The 14,623-nt window shown below is 46.4% G+C and overlaps 1 long non-coding RNA gene across 1 annotated transcript; it reads right to left on the minus strand.

The window, feature by feature from the left end:
* Positions 1-242: 242 nt before the first annotated feature.
* LOC132206646 (uncharacterized) lies at positions 243-14,063 on the minus strand. Its single transcript, XR_009443082.1, has 2 exons — positions 13,721-14,063; positions 243-4,417 (listed from the first exon to the last, which is right to left on the minus strand). It is a non-coding gene; the product is annotated as an uncharacterized LOC132206646 (long non-coding RNA).
* Positions 14,064-14,623: the final 560 nt, after the last annotated feature.

A 14,623-nucleotide genomic window follows, 5' to 3' on the forward strand; every position in this document is an offset into this window, starting at 1 on the left:
GATGGGCAGAATTCAGCTGTTAAAAGAAGCTGATTCATAGTTAACATCTTACAGTCAGTTACCTTCTATTAGTCCCAATTTGCCTCATGTTAACACCATAAAAGAGAATATTTCCAAAGACCCTTCAAAAGGCTAAGTTGGCAGTTCCTCGTGTGGCCGATAAATGATGTGAATGGAAGCTCATTAAACTGCTGACGATAAAACATGCCCATTTATACACATTACTACACAGAGTCAGTTAGTGTCAGCTCCCTTGCCATTTTATTGATTTTATTCTTACATGGTCTCACATGCATGTTTGTACATTAAGGTTTTACCACATAATTATGCCAACAAGAAAGTAACACTTTTTAAAAACCAGCTCCAGAAATCTGAAAGCTTAGGATGGATAGTGAAATGTTCTGCGGCACCAGCTTTGTTTAGGTAAAATCAGGAATGGGGAAAATTAGCAAAAAGCAGGTCCAAACAATTCTGGTCATCTTTTCTCTTTATTACTACGTTCAGCAAAATTGCCCCTTTTCCTCCATTCTTGCATCGCTCCTTCCGATGACTCACTATTTCGGCCAAGTGCAGCAGAACATTGTTGCTGAACACAGTAGCCTGTGTACTGCCCTTTCTCCTTTGGCTTGTCATCGGTTAAATACTGGTGCAAACAGAACGACTATACCAACCTTAATTTTGCTGAGAAAGCAGAACAGCAACAAGTTTCTGAACAGCACGAACACATCCCTTCCATAAATAAATACATCAGAGCCTGCAACAACGATGCCAAGTCTGCACACACAGTATTTCAAAAGATATTCCACCAAACTAAACTTTCAAACCACGGAAGGAATAGCTCTATCAAACACTCAGCACAAAAAGCTATCCAATATATAACCACTCACTCAGACAATGGCTGACACCTTAAAATGTGCAAAGAAAAAACACAAATTCAAACAGCAAATATTAAATTTGATTCAAGTCAAACAGTAACAAGCCCTTCGCTTCTGATCAATCTGAGGAAATATGATTTTAATTACTCATGCCCATCTGAGAGGCCTTGGTCTGTTTTCTTCATTTTTACAGAGAAACTCTTCAAACAGGTGAAACAGAGATCCTTTTGTTTTTCCCCTTTCAGCTGAAGTGCTCCCTATATTGACCATCTTTGTGGCAAATCATCAGCCACTCCAACTTAATTCATAAGTACTGAATAAGCACTCAGAAAAAGTCAGCCTCAGATGAAGGGTCTAGCCCCGAAACATCAGCTTTTGTGCTCCTGAGATGCTGCTTGACCTGCTGTGTTCATCCAGCTCCACACTTTGTTATCTTGGCAACCTCAGAGCATATCCACCAGCTACTCAAAAACCATGTACTGGATCCATTATCTTACCTCAGACAATCAACATTTCAACTCCACTGTCTCCAAAGTGAACAACATTAGCTTCTTTCCAAGGGCAGTCAGAAAGTGTTTGACAAAGTCCCACAAAAAAAAGAGGCTATTGTGTGTGAATAAAGTGCATGGGATTGGGGGAAGTGTAGTGAGATGGGTAGAAAACTGGTTGGCAGAGACGAAACAAAGAGTAGGAATTAATGGGTCCTTTTCCAATTGGCAGGCAGGAACTAGTGGGGTGCCACAGGAATGATTTGGAAGAGGGAACAAAACGTAACATCCCAAAGTTTGCAGATGATACCAAGTTGGGTGGGACGGTGAACTGTGACAAGGATGTAGAGATCCTTCAGCATGACCTCGACAGATTGGGAAAATGGGCAAATCAATGGCAGATGCAGTGCAATTTGCCTAAATGTGAGGTTCCTCACTTCAGAAGCAAAAACAAGAAGTAAGATTACTACCTGAATTGCTGTAAATTGGCACAGAGGAGCGTGTAGCAGGACCTGGGTGTCCTTGTGCACCAGTCACTGTAAGGTAAACAGGTGCAGCAGGCGGTAAAGGATGCAAACGGTACAACAGCCTTCATTCTGAGAGGATTCGAGTACAAGAGCAGGGGTGTGTTGTTACAGTTGTACAGGGCCTACACCCCACTAGTTACTGCCTGCCAATTGGCGAGGCCACACCTAGAATAGTGTGCGCAGTTTTGGTCTCCTTTTGAGGAAGGATGCGCTTGCTCGAGGGAGTACAGCGAAGGTTTACCAGACCGATTCTGGAGAATGGCAGGACTGACATATGAGGAGAGATTAACTGGGTTGGGATTGTTTTCACTAGAGTTCAGATGAATGAGGAGGGAATCTCATAGAGACTTATAAAATTCTAACAGGACTGGACAGTGTAGATGCAGGAAGGATGTTCCGGATGGTGGGTGTGTCCAGATCCAGGGGTCACAGTATGAGGATGTGGGCTAGGCGATTTAGGATGGAGATGAGGAGACATTTCTTCACCAAAAGAGTGGTGAGCGTACAAAATTCATTACCACAGGAAGTAGTTGATGCTAAAGCACTGAATGTGTTCAAGAGGCAGCTAGCTATAGCACGTAGGACAAATGGGATCAAAGGTTATGGGGAGAAAGCAGGATTAGACGTTTGAGTTGGACGATCAGCCATGATTGTGAAAATGACAGAGCAGGCTCGAAGGGCCGAATGGCCTCCTCCTGTTTCTGTTTGCTCAATTTCACATGTACTCTATCGGAAAGTCACTTGTCTTCAGTGACGACCAGGCCACAATTGTCTGTAGGGTACATACTGACTCATTCCTACTCCAATGTTGGACCAGCCAATCATCTTTATAAAGCATTTAATAATACTGGAGTGTCAGAAATGAAGACTTGTGTTTGTCTTCGGAAGGAAGCGTTGTGGACGTAAGGTCTACTGTTCTGATCAAGGGATGAGAGTGAAATTTTGGAGGGATTTTGACAGGATCGATGAGAAGAGGGTCCTTCCCTGTTAGGAGAATCCAGAGCAGAGAGACAGTTTCAAGACACACAGACAGATGGTTGGAGACGAGAGAGAAATGATTCGCTGCGATGTGAGGGTCATTACCTCCACAATGAGAGAGAACCAACTATCACCATGCAGCTGTTGAGATTTTCAAAGGGTTGTGGAAATCTGGAGCTGTCTTCCCCCAAACAACATTGCAGACAGGTGAGGGAGGAATGGGGAACTGAAAATTGGAGGTTTATCAATCTCTACTGTGTGTTTTGGAGGGTTAAGGAGTAAAGTTAAATGAGTGATGATTAACTGAAGGATCAGTTGGGTATACAAGGTCTGAGACACTGACTGGCTAGCCTTCTCCTAGCCCCACCTCATCTCTTCAAATGAGATGTTTTCAGACTTGGTCACTGTCACTTCTTCCAAAAGGAGAAACACAAATGGACTCAGGAGAGATTGGAACGGAAGCAGAATGTTGGAAAAGGGAAACAAGCCCAGAACCTGGAAGAAAATTAGTGCCAGCTTGTCAATGAGAGTCATAGTCAGAGGGGAAAAACAAAACGAGACCCAATGTCTTACAAGACAAGCGTCCTCGCTCACTTCTCCCTTTTATTTCAGTTTCACTGTCGCTCACAATTTCTTTTTGTAAGGACAGATTGGAACAAGACCCAGGGATATAGTACACGTCACAACTACAACCATTAAATACAATGGGTGATATCTGAGCCCGGGGAGACAGACAGTTTCCAACAGAACATCGCTGACGCCCTGACCGTGTCACGCCCCGAACTGCACAAAGCCACATGGGAAGAGGAGAACCAGTAATCAATGACATTTTTGTGACTCACAGGGAAGAGGGAATCGCAATGGGATTTTGGTTGTCCCCAGTCACATAGCTGAGCACACAGGATCTGTTTCACCAGCTGGGGGATCCTCAAAAAGGAAGGCAGGCAACTGTCAAAGTCCCTGAGACTGGTGAAAGGATTGTGATAATGATGCCCCTCTTGTGTACTGCAAGAGTTTGATTAACGATCTAGCAAAGTACAGCAGCAAGCGATCGCAAACTGTTTTGATACGGGCTGGGACAGAAGCAAGGAAATATCGAAAAAGTGAAATTGGAATCAGAATTCCAAATAAATGATTCACTTTGCGGTGGGCAGAGAGAACACGCAGGAAGAGGCCACGCTACACTGATACACAATAAGTTAGTGAGAGGACTGAGCCCACAAGCCACATCCTGTCTATTGGGCAAGGGACCATCCCACCACCTCTCCAGGTCCCATTGCCATATTGACGGTTCCTCATCCGGTCCTCCCGCTCATGGCTCAGAGCTGAGCCAATGACCACTCCTCCCAGAGCGCCTGCTGCAGCTGCTGCCGCTATCTTGGTTTTGGTGGAAATCTTCTTTTTGTGGTTCCCTGGATGTTTGGTGGACTTGGATCCCAACTTGCCTTTCAAATGCTTGGGACCTGCATCTCCTGCCACAAGGATGAGATCGGCAACAAGAGCCATCATAACCAGAGTGAGTGCCAGCTTCTGCCTCATGGTGGATCACCTGGTCAAACAGGAGATAGAAACAAAAAACAAAGCCTCGTCAGCTTGGGTTTCAATTAAAATTCTCACTTCACAACGCTCTGCCAGCATCGATTTCCTTGCTCAATGGTGTTGCACTGAAAAAGGTACATTGAAAACATGTAGGATATAGTCTCAGCCATTCTCACCCCAGTTCGGGGAGATGGTAGTGGTTGTAATATTGCTGCACATGTAATCCAGAGACCCCACCAAATACTCTGGGGTCATGGGTTCAAACCCCACCATGGCTGAAGCAGGGGGAGACTTGGATTTAGTCCTGATTAATGTGGAATATAAAACTGGTCTCAGTCACTGATAATAGCCAACCAAACCTCATCTGGTTCAGTGTTGTTGTTTAGGAGGGAGAATTGGCCAACCTTCACTAATCTGGACTCCATGTGACTCCAGTCCCACAGCCACAAGGTTAGTACCTCACTGACTTCTGCAGTGACTGAGCAGCGGGAGGGGTCACACAACAAATGCTAGCATTGCCAGAGACAGGAGAGAATAATATTTATCCCGCTCCCACAGCTCATCTCCATAAATAAGGCTAGTACCAGAATACTTTTACCTGGGATCACAGTACTAAGTGACCATAAGAGGATCAGTGGATCATCTTAACATCTCAAAGCCAGCCTCAAATTGCTAACTGAATCCATTTCCTCCAATCCACCCTTCTCACTAGAACAGCCCAAATATTCTAGATGCAATGAAATTTAAAAACACAAGGTGCTCTGAAGAGACATATTCTGCTTGAAAGATGAATTCTTATTATTCAATATTCATTCTCTACAGCTGATGCCAGGACTGTTTTTATCTCTCCTTGTTCTCAAGCTTTGCTCCTCAGTTTAACATCTTAAATACTGTTCAGGTATAGGATCCTGGTTTTGAAATTGCTCCCTAAACAAAAGGTAGGATCACCTTCAAATAATTCCCTCCTTTAAAATTCCCACTCCTTCCCAACTCTCTCTTTGCATTCTGCTGCAATTCATTTGGATTTCTGCTGAGAAGAGGTTTGAAGGTGCAGTCAGGAACCTGTCCATCAGATGGGAAGATATTTAGGAGTATAACCAGCCATTAGCTCTCCAAGAGACTCTAGGTGAGGGACCCTCTGTGTGCCAAGGAGCCCTGGGGTAGATCCTTGGGCATCGTGAAGGGGCACAATTACTGAGAGGTCTGATAGTTCAGGGCTGCAAGTCCCAGCCTGGAGATTGCACCAGAACATCCAGTCAAGCTCTTCCTGAGATGTTATTTAAACTATGTGTTAAGCTATAAGGTCCTGAGAGCAATGTGAAAGGGTCAGGGAAATTACACTGAGATAACAAAGTGAGGAGCTGGATGAACACAGCAGGCCAAGCAGCATCTCAGGAGCACAAAAGCTGACGTTTCGGGCCTAGACCCTTCATCATCTCTCTGATGAAGGGTCTAGGCCTGAAACGTCAGCTTTTGTGCTCCTGAGATGCTGCTGGGCCTGCTGTGTTCATCCAGCCTCACATTTCATTATCTGTGTATACAAAAGGTTGGGCAGAAACAAGCAGGTCAGGAAAGCCAGCCCAGCTGCTAACCTGTAAAGCGAGTTCCAAAATCATTCATTCAATCAGCAAATAAAGAGGTGGTAAAAGAACGATTGAGTAGATCAGAGACTGAAAAGAGGATTGACTTGGAAATGGGCGCACACAATCTATGACCATAAGAAATACGAAGAGGCCATTCAGCCCTTCAAGCTTGCTCCACCATTCAACGGCATCACAGCTGATCTGTGTCAATCCCATTTTCCTGCACGATCGTCATAACTATTTACATTTTTAAATGTGAAAAATGAATTACTATTTTAGTCTTGAACATATTCAATGACCGAGTTCAAAGGAACAGTAAATTCTAAATATCCACAACCTCAAAGTCCTCCTCATGTCAGTCCCAACTTGGACCCTGCTGGTGTTAATGTCCCCAAGGAGGAGAAACATCTTTCCTGCATCTACCCTGTTGATCCCTGCTCCATTCACCTCATTCCCCTAAAAGCTCCACAGGATACAGACCAGTCTACTCATCTTCGCTCAGGCAGATGATCCCTCTGTCCAGGCAAGTAGCTTGGAAGCCTTCCCTGTGCTCCTGTGGGAAGCAGGAAAATGGACAGAATTTACCACAGACCACTGCATTCACAGCCCAGCAGTCTGTCCACAAACCTGAAAAACCCCACCCATCAATCTCCTCTTTCCCTCTTACCCCATACCAAGGCCATATGGTAAACAGACAGTAGGGAGTGAAACACACTAGCTGTTGTTGACAGAATGTGGGCAGTGATCCCACTAGCTCTCACATGCTAAGCAAGTTCTCTACCATTTGAGCTAATTCAGAGAGCTACTATGAGCCTCAATATAGTTAGTGAGGTTTTAGTCCTATATTCAAATCCACTTTCTTGTAATAAAAAAACTAACAAGCCATCTGCATCCTGATGACTTGCTGTTCTTTTCAGAGAGGCATCTCTATGGTGCACTGGCTCAGTGGTTAGCACTGCTGCCTCAGTGTTAGGGATCCGGGCTCGAATCCACCCTCGGGCGACTGTCTGTGTGGAGTTTACACTCTCCCCCTATCTGCACGTTTCCTCTGGGTGCTCCCATTTCCTCCCACGGTCCAAAAATTTGCCGGTTCAATGGGTTAGCCACACCAAAAATTGTCCTGCTGTGACCAGGGATGTGTAGGTGAAGTGGATCTGCCAGGGAAAGTGCAGTGTTACAGGCTGGGATGCTTCCCAGAAGGTCAGTGAGGACTGGATGGGCTGAAATAGCCTGCTTCCACACCTGTTGGGCAGTTATGGAAAGAGACACGCCCCCCCCCACCCCAATTCCTGTTAAAATATCACATTTCCCAAGCTCTTGGCACTTTGTGCTTTCCATCCTCCCCAAGAGGATAACCTCACTTCTCCACATCATCTTGTAGCTCACCCACTCTGCCTTTCACTGTTACTTATACCTTACATTCTCATTAATTTTGTGCTCACATTAAGCTTGGCGGACCTGACCGAAAAGATACAATATGGCAATGTTCTCTGGCTTCTCCCTGATTGATTCTGCTCGTTAAATCCTCTAAGAAGTCGAACAGCTTTGTATTTGCGTCTTCCCTTTCAAAAAGGTTCATGTTGATTCTGTGTAATCCTGCCTCTTTCTCTCCCTAACTCACCCCTTATCACAAATCTGTAGGAAACAATGGATCCAAATACTTTGAGTGACCACTGGGAGGTAACAAATCGATAGAAATCTGGGAACCATCTCCTTCCTTTCTGAAACACTAAAAGGATGCTAAAAGCATTTTAAATCTATAGGAAGCACTTCACAGAATATACTGATTTGGAAGATGGCCAAAAAGGTAACTAAGAAATAACTAAACTGGCTGATTATTTAAATATAGATCTCTGATATTTTCTTTGACTCACGTAAATAGACACCCCCTTGGCTGTTGTTCCCTGGAGGGTTTGAGCTATAGGGAATGGCTGAATAGGCTACAGCAATTTTGCCTGGAGCATCGGAAGCTGAGGGGTGACATTCTAGGTGTTTATAACATTATGAGGGGCATGGATGGGTGAATAGCCCAGGTCTTCTCCCTGGGGTGGGGGGAAAAAGTCTAAAACTAGAGGGGCATAGGTTCAAAGTGAGAGGCGAAACGTTTAAAGGGGACCGGAGGGGACAAACCTTTCATGCAGAGTGTGGTGTGTGCATAGAACAAGCTGCAAGAGGAAGACGAGGCTAGTACAGTAGTAACAACATGGAAAAAGGGCATCTGGATGGCTATATGTGGAGATGGACCAAATGCTGGCCAATGGGATAAGATGGATTCAGGATATCTGGTCAGTAAGGACAACTTGGACCAAAGGGTCCGTTTCTGTGCTGTACGTTTGAGAGTCCAATCTGGCGTATCAGATTAGCCAGAGAACTTTCAATTCTTCGTGCTTTGCCAGCAGTAACCCAGAACCACCATTTTGGGGGGAGTTCCTGCAGACAGTGCACACGGTTGGCGTTGGGGGGGGGGGGGTGATGTTTAAAATTATGGATCCAATGCTGTTCAAATGGGCAGCTTTGCCCTGGATGATATCAAACATTGAGCATTAGTTTGACCTGTACTCAGTGAGGTGAGTGAGAAGTGTTCCATCGTACTCCTAATGTGTGCTTCGTTAGTGGCGGACAGGCTCTGGGGAGTCACAAGTGGTGAGATTCCCAGAGAAACAGATGTTCGTGCAGCTGGTGGAGGTCTGGAAGGCGCTGCCTGAGACTGTGGTGGAGTCAAGTTCACCTGAAGCATCCAGAAGGGAATTGGGTTGCTTTTCCGCAAGGAATAATGGGAATGGTGGCTGGGTGTCTGTGATTCAGACAGCCAGTTCAGTACAGACACAAATGGGCCAAATAGTGTGATTAGAATATAGAACAGGACAGGGCCTTCAGCCCACAAAGTTGTGCTGAACTTTTACCCTCCTCCTAATGTCTATCTAACCTCCGCCCCTACCCTCTCCACTCTTACTATAGGATAATGGGATCACAATGGTAACAGAGTCCATCAGCAACGAAAACGGCTTCAGTGAAGAGGAAGGTTGGGCAGGTGGCTGACACAGTGTGGATGTTGTTGACATGGAATGAGGCGGTGCCCATACAAAACTGTCACAACTCAGCAGCTCGGATTACTGTGATAATGGGAACTGCAAATGCTGGAGAATCCAAGATAATAAAATGTGAAGCTGGATGAACACAGCAGGCAAAGCAGCATCTCAGGAGCACAAAAGCTGACGTTTCGGGCCTAGACCCTTCATCAGAGAGGGGGATGGGGTGAGGGTTCTGGAATAAATAGGGAGCGAGGGGGAGGTGGAGCGAAGATGGAGAGAAAAGAAGATAGGTGGAGGAGAGAGTATAGGTGGGGAGGTAGGGAGGGGATAGGTCAGTCCAGGGAAGACGGACAGGTCAAGGAGGTGGGATGAGGTTAGTAGGTAGGAGATGGAGGTGCGGTTTGGGGTGGGAGGAAGGGATGGGTGAGAGGAAGAACAGGTTAGGGAGGCAGAGACAGGTTGGACTGGTTTTGGGATGCATTGGGTGGAGGGGAAGAGCTGGGCTGGTTGTGTGGTGCAGTGGGGGGAGGGGACGAACTGGGCTGGTTTAGGGATGCAGTAGGGGAAGGGGAGATTTTGAAGCTGGTGAAGTCCACATTGATACCATTGGGCTGCAGGGTTCCCAAGCGGAATATGAGTTGCTGTTCCTGCAACCTTCGGGTGGCATCATTGTGGCACTGCAGGAGGCCCATGATGGACATGTCATCTAAAGAATGGGAGGGGGAGCAGAAATGGTTTGCGACTGGGAGGTGCAGTTCAGATTACTGACTGTTTTCCCAACAGACTCTGGGGATTGGAGATAGAGTTGGCATTTTGTCTGCAGTCCGACACACATCATCCAGACCTCAGTGACTGAGACAGTCTTCCGGTCAGACTGCAGCTGGCTTCATACTGTGGCTGAGGACAGCTACAGGTTTTGCCCTGCTGCCTTTAAACTGAAGGGAGAGATAGATGGGGATAGTACAGCATCAATGTGAGGCTGTCAACAACCCACATTCACACAGGACCTCAAATATCATGACATGTCGCATGGAGCTATGACTAAATGCTTTTCATTCTGAAAAATGAGGCATTGGGTGGAGCTCATACTGTTATGAAGTGACAATGCTCACTCTTCTTTTTGGTGTTAGAACATAGAACATAGAACAGTACAGCACAGAACAGGCCCTTCAGCCCACAATGTTGTGCCGACCATTGATCCTCATGTATGCACCCTCAAATTTCTGTGACCATATGCATGTCCAGCAGTCTCTTAAATGACCCCAATGACCTTGCTTCCACAACTGCTGCTGGCAACGCATTCCATGCTCTCACAACTCTCTGCGTAAAGAACCTGCCTCTGACATCCCCTCTATACTTTCCACCAACCAGCTTAAAACTATGACCCCTCGTGCTAGCCATTTCAGCCCTGGGAAATAGTCTCTGGCTATCGACTCTATCTATGCCTCTCATTATCTTGTATACCTCAATTAGGTCCCCTCTCCTCCTCCTTTTCTCCAGTGTTGTATTTTTTTCTCATCAGAAATAGATGCTACAGCCTTTTGTAGGTTGAAAGGGGGTTAAATGTATCTCTGGAAGGGCCCTGAATAGGATCAACTCCTTCACCTTGCCTGCGATCAAACAAACAAAGTGCCTTTCAGAACACTGACCTGATTTTAAATGACCCTCTGCATCAAGCGTAATCCCAGATGGATTGTGTTCCCACTTTTATTCAGCCCGAGATTCTCCCAGCTCACCAACAGGATCCTGGATCTGGCTAATGCCATTGGTTGAATTGAAGCGATGTTCCATGGTATTAATTTGCTGTCAATTTATATTTTAACAAAGATTGATGATCATGCAACAGAGAGTCTGTTCACATCAGCTCATGTTTGGAAATTTTGATTGGCTCTCTATGGATATGTTTACTATCACTGTGATTGATAGTAATGAGATTGCCTGTGAGTGGTGATACATAATTGATGTTGCCTGATGATTTCATCTTGAAGCCAGCTTTTGTTTCATTGAGACAGCAAATGGGGTTTCCAACAAGAGACATACGAAGAGGGTCACTGCATCCCAAAACATGAACCAATTTCTCTTTACAGATGCTGCCAGACCTGCTGAGATTTTCCAGCAATTTCTGCTGTGTATAGCAGCTTGCCAGGTCAATCAAATATTCATCAGTAAGGTGGTAGGAGAATACAGATGTTATTCTGACATTCATTTCCAACAGATTCAGTATCACTAGCTCCTTCACCTCTCACTTAGAGGCCAGCCGAAAGCTCAGCTGAACAGGGTGTCATTGGTCAGATGCCACTTTTCCAAATTGTAGCAATAAACTCACTGTGGGCCACCCAAAATCTGTCTGCTCGAGCCTCTAAAGAGAAATTCTAGCCAATGGGCTTCTGACTTAGGGAAGAGTTACTCAGCACCTAGCACATTCTGCACCATGTGACATCTCCCCTTCACCGCCCCCAACTCGGAACACACCTTGTCCATGAAAGCTAGCCTCTGTGCGCCCTGTGTCCTTCCACCCAGCTTTCTGAGTAACAAGCCAATTCCCACTCAACACTGTGCTCACATTTCCTCTGCCTCCCCCCCGGCTCTGTCAACCCCAAACATTCTCAGCAGCTCCAGCTCTTGTCAACTTTGGGCCAATTCAGTTGCTTCATGCACATGTTACAGAATTTGCCATCAGGTTTCCAGCTTGGCCTGAGCCTTCGTTCACACCACACAATCTCTCACTGTGACTGCACCTCTCCAGCACATTCGATGCCATCAACATCCTCCACGCTCCTGCACCAAGGTGGATGGAGGAACAAGAGGCCATTCAGTCCAACAACTCTGCTCCCCCACTCAATCTGAGCCAATGGTTCAATGCCTTTCCAATCCCTATCCTCACAACCCATTGGTAATGTGACAGTCTCTACGTGAAGAACACTCACAGACTGAGCTGACTCAGCCCTGTGTGGTAGTGATTGCCATAAACTCACCATCACACCCCGAACCAGGTTAAACATCTGACCTGCATCTACGTGATCGCCTCTCACTCTTGGAAGCTCTCAAAAATACAGACTCGGTTTGTCCAGACTCTCCTCACAGGACAGTTCCGCAATCCAGGAACAAAGTCTGGATGAACTCCAAACACCAGGGTCAATATGGACCATCCAGTCCACACTGACCCTCCAAAGATCGTCCCACCCAACCCCAATCCCTGCATTTCCCATGGCCTGCACATCACTGGACACCATAGGGTAATTTCCCATGGCCAGTCCACCTAACCCACACAGCTTTGTGCTGTGGGAGGAAACATACACACACACAGGGAGAACATGCAAACTGCACACAGACAGTCACCCGAGGGTGGGATTGAACCCAGGTCCCAGGCACTGAGGCAGCAGTGTTACCCACTCAGCCACTTTGTCTACCCACTGCTCCTTTGGTGGCAATAATAAGACAACCAAAAATTACACAGTATTCCAGGTGCAGTCCGACCAAGCTCCGATCTAACAAGGAAAACCTCACTACTCTGGACTCAAATGCTCTTAGAATAAAAAGGCAACATTCCAAGCAGCTTCCTAATAAACCCACAATACTATAGACACCTGATCTGAAATAAAGCTGGAACTTCTGGAGAACAGTTATATCAGAAACAGGAACTCTGTCTCTCTCCACAGATGCTGCCAGACCTGTTGAGTTTCTCCACCAGCTTCTGCTTTTATGTTAGCCTTCCCAACACTTGCTATCACTGCAGGAGACTTTGGAGAGTCAGCCTCAAGAACACCACAGTCTCGACTGAACATTGATGCCTTCCTGCCTCTCACTATTTCAGGGCAGACTGTAAAACTCAGCAAGCTGGATCCTGCTCCCCGGTGTTTTGTGCAATACTGAACAACAGTCAGAGATTGCTTCCAAATCTCATCCTGAACCCGACATCAGAAAAAAAAAGTCATTTTTAGGGGAGCTGAGACTTTATGAAATTCGAGGTGATATGAAATGTACATAAGAAGGATTTTACCATTCAAAACTTTCACACTACACAATCTTACAGTAAGAGAGTCCCTCTACAATGCAATAATGTATGTGATTTGATTCAGTCCAGTCCCCACTGGGACACGGTACATCTTGATATCTTCAACAGCACAGGGATCAGTAGTTAATCTCAGGAGAAACGAAGGACAGTTTTCAAAGCCCAAGTCTGTTGACCTTCGCCCTACACCCACAAACAAAAAGAAAGGATGAACCACACCCTACAGCTATCCACTGGCTCTCAGCTGCTGGCTGTCTGGCATCCCCGGTGGGGGAAATCAGTCCCGGAAATTATTGCTGAACTCTGGAAGGTTGGAGCAGAGCAGCGACAGTCGGGTTAAAAGGGAATGAGTTGTTGATTCGGAAGCAGTAACACAGAGCTGAAAAAAAAAGCGGCGTGCACACATTCAATACGATGCATCCCCTAACCTGCCGGGGGGGGTGGGGGGGATTCAGGGTGATATCCAGCTCCAAAAGGAGGGCAACATTACTGCAGCCATGACAAGGAGAAAACACAGCCAGCACCTCATCCTCCAACGCCTCGCTATGCTCCTGAGCCTCTCCCTTCCGAAACACACACACACACACAGACACAGACAGACGGATAAAAAGCTGCTCCGAGCTGCAGCAAACACTCACTGCCCAGGAGCACAGCAAGCTGCCTCCCGGGGAGATGGGAACCCTTACCAGGCCGCTCTCAGACCTCCAGCTACCTCCCACTTGTCTATCCGCCAAGCTGCTGAGAACTGGGTTTTAACCAGGACCACTCCCCTGATTGGCAGCGACAGGCACGAATAGCGGATATCCAATACCCTCCGGTCAGGATCCATGGGCTGGAATGATTTCATTGGGATAGTACCGCATTTCTCAGGACCGGCTCACTTTGACCCGAAACGTTAACTCTGATTTCTCCCTTTCCCAGATGCTGCCAGACCTGCTGAGCTTTTCCAGCAACTTCTGCTTTGGTTCCCAATTTACAGCATGGGCAGTTCTGATGGTTTCTGTTGTATACGTTTCACAAGTCTGGGGGAACCCAAATCCTGCAGCACTGACTTCGGAAGAGGTGACTGAAAAAGTTCACTGTGAACACTGGGGTTCTTTTTCCCTTCTCTGGGATAAAGTTCCAACAAATCACAACACTGGAACAAATGCAAAAGCAAAGTTGCTGGAAAAGCTCAGCAGGTCTGGCAGCCTCTGTGCAAGAAAAAAGAGTTAATGTTTCGGGTCCTGTGACCCTTCCTCTGTTGACCCATGCTAGGACTGTACGGATTGGCTGTTCACACTGTCAACATCGAAAACTGACCACAGAGACATTCATAGAGGTCTACAGCATGGAAACAGGCCTTTCGGCCCAACCAGCCCATGCTGCTCAGCTTTCACAATTTAAACCAGGCCCGTCTGCCTGCATTTGGCTCATGTCCTTCCCCACCTATCCTATCCATCTACCTGGCAAAATGTTCCTTAAATGATAAAATTGTACCTGCTTCCACTAACACCTCTGTCAGTCTGTTCCAGATGCTCACCAGCCTCTATGTAAAAAAAAACTGCCCCTCTTCACCCTTTCGTACCTCTCCCCTCTCACCTCTAGAT

This window comes from Stegostoma tigrinum, chromosome 40 (genome assembly GCF_030684315.1).
Source record: "Stegostoma tigrinum isolate sSteTig4 chromosome 40, sSteTig4.hap1, whole genome shotgun sequence".
In the NCBI taxonomy this organism is placed as follows: domain Eukaryota; kingdom Metazoa; phylum Chordata; class Chondrichthyes; order Orectolobiformes; family Stegostomatidae; genus Stegostoma; species Stegostoma tigrinum.